The sequence below is a fragment of the Pelodiscus sinensis genome, chromosome 6, assembly GCF_052426305.1.
Source record: "Pelodiscus sinensis isolate ZL-2025 chromosome 6, ASM5242630v1, whole genome shotgun sequence".
Classification (NCBI taxonomy): Eukaryota; Metazoa; Chordata; order Testudines; family Trionychidae; genus Pelodiscus; species Pelodiscus sinensis.
The window spans coordinates 67,989,202-67,998,577 of record NC_143057.1 but is presented as its reverse complement, the minus strand read 5'-3'; the positions used below and the strand labels follow the sequence as shown (position 1 = coordinate 67,998,577).

The following is a 9,376-nucleotide window of genomic DNA, read 5'->3' as shown; positions in this document are numbered from 1 at the left end:
CGGGAGAGGGGCGGGGCGGGGCCAGCCCGAGGGAGGGGCGTAGCGCGAGGGGAGGGACGGTTCCTGTTTCTCAATGGGCTCGGGCGGCGCGGCGCCGCTGGCAGCGAGGCCGGCATGGGTAGGTGAGGAGACCCCGTCCCGCGCCGCTCCCCCCAGCCCGGTGACGCGGCGGCAGCTGCTCCTAGGCCCGCTGCCGAGAAAGGGGCTGCCCCGCGCTGCGCGCCCGGTCTCTGCTCGGCACCCGGCGGGTGGAGCCGGGGCGCTCCCCGTCTCCGCGCTCATCTCTGCGGCGTCCGGGCGCCCGCCCTCGGGCTGCGGGGTCGGTGAGTCCCGGGACAGCCCGGGCAGGGGGGGCGCTTTGTGTCCGCGTGTGGCCGGCGCTGCTCGCGCTGCAGCGGTCCCCGCAGGACCGGGGCGGGGGTTTGGGTCCCGCTGCTGCTCTAGCTGGCCGCGTCCCCGGCGCTTTGCTCTCCAGGGCCGTGCGGGCACAGGGAGCCCGGTGTCCCTGGGCTGCTCTTCCTCCTTCCCCACGTGCGGTCGCCCTCCGATTGTGCGGCGTCCGCAGACACCCCGGTGGAAGGCGCTGTGGTGCTGCTCACTGCGGACCAAACGCTGATCTTCACCACGGGGCTAGAGGTTACTTCGGGGGGACAAAACTCACGCTTATGTGCCACCAAACGCACCTGAGGCCGCAACGGCGTGTTTGCGGTGGGTCACCCAGGGCTTTATTCCGTAAACATCAGCAGACGCAACATGTCACTCTCCTTATACCTTAATAGTCATCCTGAGGCCAGTGGAATGATGATACACCGGGGGGGTGAATGATTCACAGATTTATAGACTGAGACACTTTCTTTTTTCTCCATAAGAAAAAACAGTTTTTAAAAGACTTTTGCATGGATGTGCTTTAAAATATTTGAACTTATAGGCAATAAAATTAGACTAATAATGGATCATCAGATGATTTTTCTCAAAGTGTGTAATCAGGTAACTTGGATGCATTCCTAATATGCGTTTCCTAAACACATGCTGTCCATCATCTATCAAATTAAATTATTTTCAAACATGGTCAGTATAACCGTTAAGTGTGACTTGCAGCTCACATGTTTAGGGGTTAGCTAGCTTCAGGTATGTCTCTGCTAGGGTTAGGAGTCTCTGATCACTGCCAGTCTCTAATCACTGCAAGCGAAAGGGGGCAGGGGGAAGAGGAGGGGGCAGGCAGCAGTTTCTCATGCTGCTTCCCCCCCCCCCCCCCCGGCAGTCTCACAGCTCCCATTGGCCAGAAACTAGCCAATAGAAGCTACTTGTTTGCAAGAAGAGGCAGTTCTCTTCTCCCCTCCCTCTTCTGTCCCCTCCCCCGCCCCCCCCCCCCAGTGCTCAAAGCTGCACATGGTCCTTGCAGCAGGCTGCTTTGAGAGTCTGGTGGGGCAGGCAGGGTGTCTGCCTAAGGGACCTACCTGCTGGCTGCCTAGCAGGTGGCTCCCAGCCAAAGCCTACTTCTGGCACACCTATCTTATGTCACAACCCAAACCCTCGGCACCCCCATGCCACATAACCCAAACCTTCTGTACTCCTGTTTTCATATCTCCTCCCAGACCATGGACCCCAATCCCATGCCCCAGTCACAACCCAAACTCTTGAACCTTCTCTTGCACCCCTGTCCCAGCTCTCAACCCCTTCCCAGACCCTGCACACCTTCCTACCTACACCCTTCCCCCACATCACAATCCTCTCCTTGCATCCATACTCTTTCATACCCGGTACCCACTGCCCCAGATCACAAGCCCTTTCTTCACCCAAAGTCCCTCCCAGACCCCACAATCCTTCCTGCACCCCAATCCCTACCCCAAATCCCCTTCTGCACCCATCCTCCAACATAGACCCTAAACCTCCTACATTAATATAGAAGAGTGTAGCCCTTGACCACTTACCAAATTCTTATAGTGGCCACAGCCCTGGTCTATATTACAGACTCTCAACCATGGTACTGCAGTTGTGCTACTGTAGTGCAGACATTTGTGCGTTGCCAAAAAGGATTTGTCAATTGATGTAGATTAATGTTCACCAACCAGTCAATCGTGGGGAATCTCCCAGTTGATCTCAATCACCATTTGGCATGCTCCCTGCTTGCCTCATCCCCACACCACTGGCCCAATCCTGGGAGTTTCGGTGGGATTCTGCACCCCTGCCCTAATTCCCTCCCCTCGCTAGCACCCTGCATTCCCTCCTACATCTCCCCCCCCTCCCCCAAACCCCTGAACCAGCTGGTAAAAGTGAGTGATGTTGGGAGAGAGTGAGCTATGGAGGGAGATGGGAAGAAGAATGAAAGGAGCAAGGCTTCAGGTAAGCAGCAGGATAGATCTTGAGTTGTCTTTAAATTCAAAAAGTGATCTTGAGCATAAAAAAGTTGGAGTAATTGATGTAGACAACTTATCGACTGCCTGTTGGAGAGGTGGATTTTATCAGAAGAAATCTGTCAAGATGGTTGCATCTAATCTGGGGTTAAGTTCTAAATTTTTAACTCATTTTTACATCCCTGAGTGATGTAACTTGGTAAACTCATTTTAGGTATAGTCTGAGCCTCCTAGAGAAATATCCATGAAATTTTCATCTGTGCTGCATTTGGAGAGGTGCCCAAAGATAATTGTCTGGATTTTGCAGCATCCAGCTGGAACCCTGTTTCAGAACAACATTGTATAAGTGAATTTATATGGAGCTGTACTGGCAAATGTACAATGTGATATAGCATCAAACAGGCTAATGCCCCTTTTAGATGTGTACAGAGAAACATAGAGCAAGGAGGCAATAAATGTCCTGCGTGTAATCATACCAGGGATGTAATAGCGTAGTCGATAGACTACATGCATCACCCCCTCCCCCACCAGTAAGTTTTTTAGCAGGCTGGCTAGTAGCCTGGCTGAGTCCTGGCTTGTGCTGGGTCTAGGACCTTGCAGCTCTGCATTTAAAGTGTATTTGGAGGCAGGCAGGCCAGCTCAGTTCCGGCTCACACTCAGTCTGGGAGCTTAGTCCTCCCTCTCCCCCTGGACAGGCCTGCTGCCATCCCACGCTGTTGTCTCTGTATTGGAGGCAGCAGTACTGGGTGACAGGCAGTTGGGCTGTGAGGGGAGCTGGTTTTTAAATGCTTTCCTCATGGACTAGCTCTTGCCTAGCACCCCACTCTGCTTCCTCTGATATAAAGGCAGCAGCACAGAGTGGCAGGGGGCTCCTTGGGAGTGGGACCCTGGCTGCTGGTCCCACCCATGGGCACTATAGAATAGTCAAGTAACCGATAAGAATTCATGAGGTTAATCGACTATTCAGTTAACTGATATTTAACATCTCTAAATCATACCTCATAGTACTTTGGGTTTTGGTGCCATATTACTAAAGATTTTCACAAAGAAGAATAGATGTAGAGAAAATCAGTTGAAGATATTGGGGTTATACAGATAGATTAGAGAAAAAAATAAATGAGCTAGGCATGTCTTGGATCATGGTTAAGGAGTCATTGAGTCTGGAGGTTTTGAAGGATGGAAAAACAAAAGATAGAGAATTATTTATAGTAATACAAGATGGAGTATATTTCTGTGAGGGGACAAAATTAAGGGGGAATTGATGATAGATTTTAGGAAAAAAAGTCCAAACTTGTTATGGGCATAACCTTCCTTGATGGTTGGTGAGTGTGATGTGTTGGAGAGATTGAGCTTAGAAATCTGTTTAGAGGTTAATGAATGTGAAGGTTATCTCCATTATGAATATGGTGCAGGCATCTGCATTGTGTGCCAGACATCAGTTCATTGTAGTGTTTGGCAGCATAGCTACTAATATCTTGACTCTAATTCTTTTTAACCCTGTAAGGCTCCATGAAAATATTTTTTTCATCACATAGCTGTTTTGCCAAGCATTAAATAAAACAGTTTGTGGTAGGATTATTTTAGAGCTAGTTAATACGTAGTGTTCACTCCTTTCAGTCATAATGTACTAGCACAGAAAACCCTACATCTTATTTTTTTCTTTTCTTTAGAAACATGTCTGCATGAAGAATAAAGTTAATAAGTTGCCTTTTTATTCATAATATCAAACTGCCTCATTGATGGGTGGGGGAGGTGGGACAAATGAAAGTGGATAGATTGTAGCAGTCAAGTTTAAATCGAAGCATGCACTATCATTCGAGTCCTTCATAGATAAAAATTTTGTATCAGCATTGATCTACAAAAATGATCTGTAAATATTCACATCTATGGATATAAAGCGGGTTTCCATGGATTTGCAGGGCTCTAAGCATAGTGTACACAATGGTCAAACAGTGCATATAGGTAATCTCTTGTTTAAATTTGAATGATGTTCATCATCATCATGGCTTTTTTGTGGAATACAAAAATATATGTACAGTAGAATCTCAGAGTTACAAATTACCTCAGGAATGGAGGTAATTTGTAACTCTGAATTGTTTGTAACTGAACAAAATTTTATGGTCATTTCAAAAATTAAAGGGAAAGTTTAAAAAAATTGATAAAGTAAGGAAACTGTTTCTGTGCTTGTTTGATTTAAATTAATGCAGCTTTGAAACTTTACTATCCAGAAGAAAAATACTGCTTGTTGCATTTAAATTGAGATGTTTCCTTATCTTGTCAAGTTTTTTTTTAAACTTTCCTTTTAATTGTTAGTAGTTTACGTTTAACATTTAGCACTATGTTTTTCTGTTTGGTTTTGGTCTCTGCTGCTAAGTAATTCTGGTTTTAGATGAGTAGGGCCCTACCAAATTCATGGTCCATTTTGATCAACTTCACAGCTACAGATGTTACATGTAAATTGCATTGGTTATTCAGTTAGTCAATAAGGGCTCCTTTGCCTTTGAAATGTAGCAAGAGCCCTGCTGGCTCATGGTAGATTTCAAAGGCAAAAGCGCTGTGGGGAATCCAGCCAGCAGGTGGCTCAAGCAGTTCTCTGCTGGCGCTATGCTATGCTCCCTCCTTTTGAAATGTACAAAGCTCCGGGAAGGCTCTTGTACATGTCAAAAACAAAGCACTGCTGAGAGTGTGGGGGACTCAAACAGTCCCCCGCTGGCCCTGTGTTCCCAGCAGCACTTTGCTTTTGACATGTACAAGAGCTCTCTCAGGGCTCTTGTACATTTCAAAAGCAGGGAGCATGGGGCCGGTAGGCTGTTTGAGGTACCCGAAGTGCTTCTGCTTTTCGAAATGTAGCAAGAGCAGGGCTTTTGTTACATTTCGAGGCGGAAATGCTGCCAGTTCCTCACTGTACCCATGCCCCTTCTCCCTACAGAGATGGTGCTGGAGTGAACCGGCTTCTAAGTTGGCTCCCCCCGCACTGGATCCTGCTCCCCACCTTGCTGCCTCTCTGCGATAGAGGCAGCAACGAGGAGAGGTGGGAGAGCAACTAATTGAGTCACTAGTCAACTAGTTTCTTACATCCCTATTCATGATCATAGAATTTTTAAGATACAGGTTGAACCTCTCTAGTCCAGCATCCTTGGGATCTGACCAGTTCCGAACCAGAGAATATTCCGGACCATGGGAGGTTAGTATTGTCTAGCAGCTTTACCAACACTTTCACTGCTTACTGGGCTGTTAGAGGACATTTAGGAGTAGATTAGGGCTAATTAACAGCACAGAATACTGAGAGCTAGACTATTAGCTATAAACAGACTTTATGGGACCACAGGAAACTAGGTCACACCCATGAAAAATAGACATCTATCTAACTAAAATTGTTCTGGACAACGGATGTTTCCAGACAATGTTTCTGGACAATTGGAGCTGTGAGGATGGTGCTGGGGGCGGGGACAGGACGTATTGATCTGCTGTCCCTCTCCCCTTAAAGGTTGTGCAGATACACGCTTGCCAGTGGCTTCTGGCCATGGTGCTTTCGGAAATAGCATGGGTGGGGTTGCGGCAGGCAGCCTGCTGTGCCGCAAGACATTTTTTTCTGGCACTAGCCTAGAGGGTCACGGCAGGCTGGAGGAAAATCTTGGAATGCTTCCCTTGAGCTAACTTATACGATTACTTTGCATTTTTCCTCAACATCCACTTTTGCTATGGCACCTATAATTAATCAGCTAAATACTGATGTCTAGTTTGAGCCACAGATGGGGATAACTGATGTTCATTTATAAAAGATTACAGAGGCATTTAAGAATTTTTGAACTATCAGGTTGTGTAACAGTGTAATCTTCTTTCTATTATTCTTGTCTTCCCCTTCCTTCATTTTACACATTTTTAAGCAAGACAAAATCTAATTTGAAAGTCTTTGTCTCCAAAATTGTCTTCCTGTGTTTGTGCAGCACTTAATATGGTAGAACCCTTAGTAGAACCATAGTTTCTAATAGAACTTTAACTTCTGCATTTCTCAAGTTAGCTATTTCTTTTCAGCGTGCAATTATAACAGTGTCCAAATATTTATCCAATTTCTTTTACAAACACAGAATAAACTATTTGTATTTCATATTTATTTACTCAGGTTCTTCCTAAATCACTGAAAGGATTTTACTTAAAGCTTCCAAAATGCTACCACAGGGAAGAAATCAACCATGGAAAACTTCAATTCAAAAATTAATATTTTAAGAAAAAAGTTAACTGTAGTGGGAGCCACCAGTTGCCTTTTTAATAGTAATAGTTGTAATGCTCCTATAAACGGAACAGTTTGGAGAAATCAAAGTATTCACAATCTGTGTCCAGTGTAGACCCTTGTTTCCAAAAGAATGGAAATAATGGCTTTAAAGAATGAAAGGGGTGAATTCTGCATAGCCGTCTCCTAATATATTATTTTCCTCTGTTATGGTGTGTTTCTCAATGTTGAGCAATAATCAACAGCTCAGTGTGGATTGTTACATAATTTAATGCAGCAACAGTTTTCTTATAAGTCTGATGTCAAAGAAACTACACAGGCTTTACTAGATAGTTAGCAATTTGATTATGACCCAGGGACTTTTGGAAACAAGCTCTACTGTCTATGGAAGATGGGAATGCATTTTCAAATCTGCGTCTGATTTCTTGGCTGGTCTTATTTTTCTTTTATGAAATTTCTGTCACTTTTTAATAGTTATTGGACCTCATCTACTAGATTAATCTCATTTTATTCATTTTTCTATGTTGTAATAAATTTTACTAAGTTAACTAATTCTATATTGAAATCTCCTTTTTGTATGAAAACTGCATGTCTGAAATGCCTAAAATCAGAAGTTTGCTTGTTGGGGGTGGAGGCAGGACTTGATAGTAGGATAAGCATATTTTAATTGTTTTAAAATATACATCCCATGTCATTAATGTGTGGCAGATATTGGTCGCATCTCAAACTTTTGTAATGTGTTAAACATGTTTTGTAATGTTTTTATAGGAAGATTAATATTGAAGTGGCACAGTCAGTATTTAATTGCTGTAAATGAATCAGTTATATTAACCTCAGGTCTGTTCTTAAAATTGGGGTAAGCTAGAGGATAATAAACACCTTCTTCCTCATAGGTGACTCTTGAGAGCACTCGAGACATGCACGGTCCTGTAGTGTCCCTGCCAAAATTTGGTGTCTCTACATGCCCCCTCCCTGTCCTTCATGATGACCCTCCATGCATCCCTTTCCCTGGAGGCACCAGTTGCCCTGATATTTCTTGTTTCTAATGTGTCTTATTGCCATGTAAGAGAGATGACACTGTATAATAAATGAAGAACTGAATGTACCCTAGATGGCAATATTTTCATAACCATTTTTGTTCCATTTTGTCCTTCTTTCCATCTTGTCTTCCTCTCTCCCCTTGCAATTTTTTTCTGATTATGTTGGGCTTCAGAAGATGCTTTATTAACGGTTAAAGATGTAATTTGTGCTTTTCAATCTGGACATATAGTCTGACTTGGGTTTTATCCCTTGTAGTAAGAAGTTCTGCATCTGCAATTCTGGCACTTAAAATACTCTTAGTATTTTAAACTTGGGAGCCTTATCCTGGGCTCTTCTAGTTGAAGCTTTTCTGTGGAGTATATTTTTCTTGAGGACAAAGTTATGACTTGTCCAATCTCTACATATTATGCTGCTCTGCTCCATTCTTTGGCTCCACATCAGCAGTAACCTCACAAACCTTATCTCTATTCTTTTGTTACATCATCAACTATGTTGCAAAATCAGAATTTTTAGTCAAATAAAACTCCATTCATAGCAGTGGGGAATAAATCCTTGTGAGCCACAAGTAAGAAGAAGGAGGTGGTAAGGAAAATATTTGTTTTTTATATTTAGGGTTTTAAGAAGCTCTTGGAAACAAATGATTTAAGCAAACAATTCTTGTCATTGTCTTTCTGAATAGAGAAGTACAGAAAGTTCCAAAGGCAAACTACTAGTTGTATATTGCTGAATGCCTTTAAATACTGACAAATAGCTCAGCACAATCAATAGCTGGGTTTTGTCAGTTTGTGTGCCCTTGTTTTATTTGTGCTATCAGTAAGCTACTGTACTATGAACCTGATATGCTTTGTGTACATTCTTCATTACTCTATGAAGCAGGCTTTCTTCATAGAACATATTTGATAGGAAGTGTCAAATATTTCAAACACTTAGTTCTTGATAACAGTGTATTTGTTCCAGTGAATAGTATGCATTCTGGGTGTAGCTTTTGACAACTTATTAAGGATATTCATATAACATACTAGCCACTGATGCTGTTCTATTCTTCTCTCCTGCTTGGAATTTTGAAGCTGAAATGAGCTGAAAATAACAAATAAAATTTTTCTTTTACAGTCTTCAGACGTTGGATAGGTCTGTTAGTTGCTACATACAATTGCACGCTCTGCTTTGGTTCCTGTTCACTGGAGACATATACTTTTTTTTCCTACTAAATTTGACTGAGGAAGAACTGAAGGAAAACTCTGTAGCAGAGGTCTCAAACTCAATTTATCTTGGGGCCAGCGCTAGTTCTAGCAGGCCCCCCTCTCTAGCAAGGCTCTGGGGGGATGGGAGTAGAGGGTTTGCAAGCCAAATATGGCTCACTGGGGCTCCAAATAGGGCCCTTCTAGAGCCCCAACTCAGCACCCCTAGGTCTTCCCGCGAAGCCAAAAATGGCCTTGTGTGTGCTGCTATTTTCTCTCCCCCCCTCCCCCCGGCACAATTCCTGGAGAGTTCCCCTGCAAATCATTCCTGGAGCCTTTCTCCCAGCTAATGGGAGCAGCGGGAGGCCATGTTACACACTGCCTGTGATGTGGCATGACAAGTGTCCCCTCTCAAACCCAGACTCAGCCTACCTCCCACCCTTACCCCCTCCAACCCCCACCTTCTGTCCAGATACTGCACTCCCATCGCTTTCCCATTCACTGGCAGCCCTGTCCTGGCACACTTAACCCCTCATTTTTGGCCCCACCCCAGAGCCTAGGGAGCCCACAAA

At 44.3% G+C, this 9,376-nt stretch overlaps 1 protein-coding gene across 15 annotated transcripts in view; it reads left to right on the top strand.

The window, feature by feature from the left end:
* Positions 1-9,376, top strand: part of PPIP5K2 (diphosphoinositol pentakisphosphate kinase 2) — a 90,381-nt gene that overhangs the window by 241 nt on the left and 80,764 nt on the right. For 11 of the 15 annotated variants that reach the window (XM_025181268.3, XM_075932060.2, XM_025181267.3 and 8 more), the window contains exon 1: positions 12-118. The exons of 2 other annotated variants lie outside the window; for them this stretch is intronic. The gene's annotated coding sequence lies outside the window, so the exon portion shown is untranslated. 2 more of the 15 variants (XM_075932055.2, XM_075932057.2) reach the window with 2 other exon arrangements.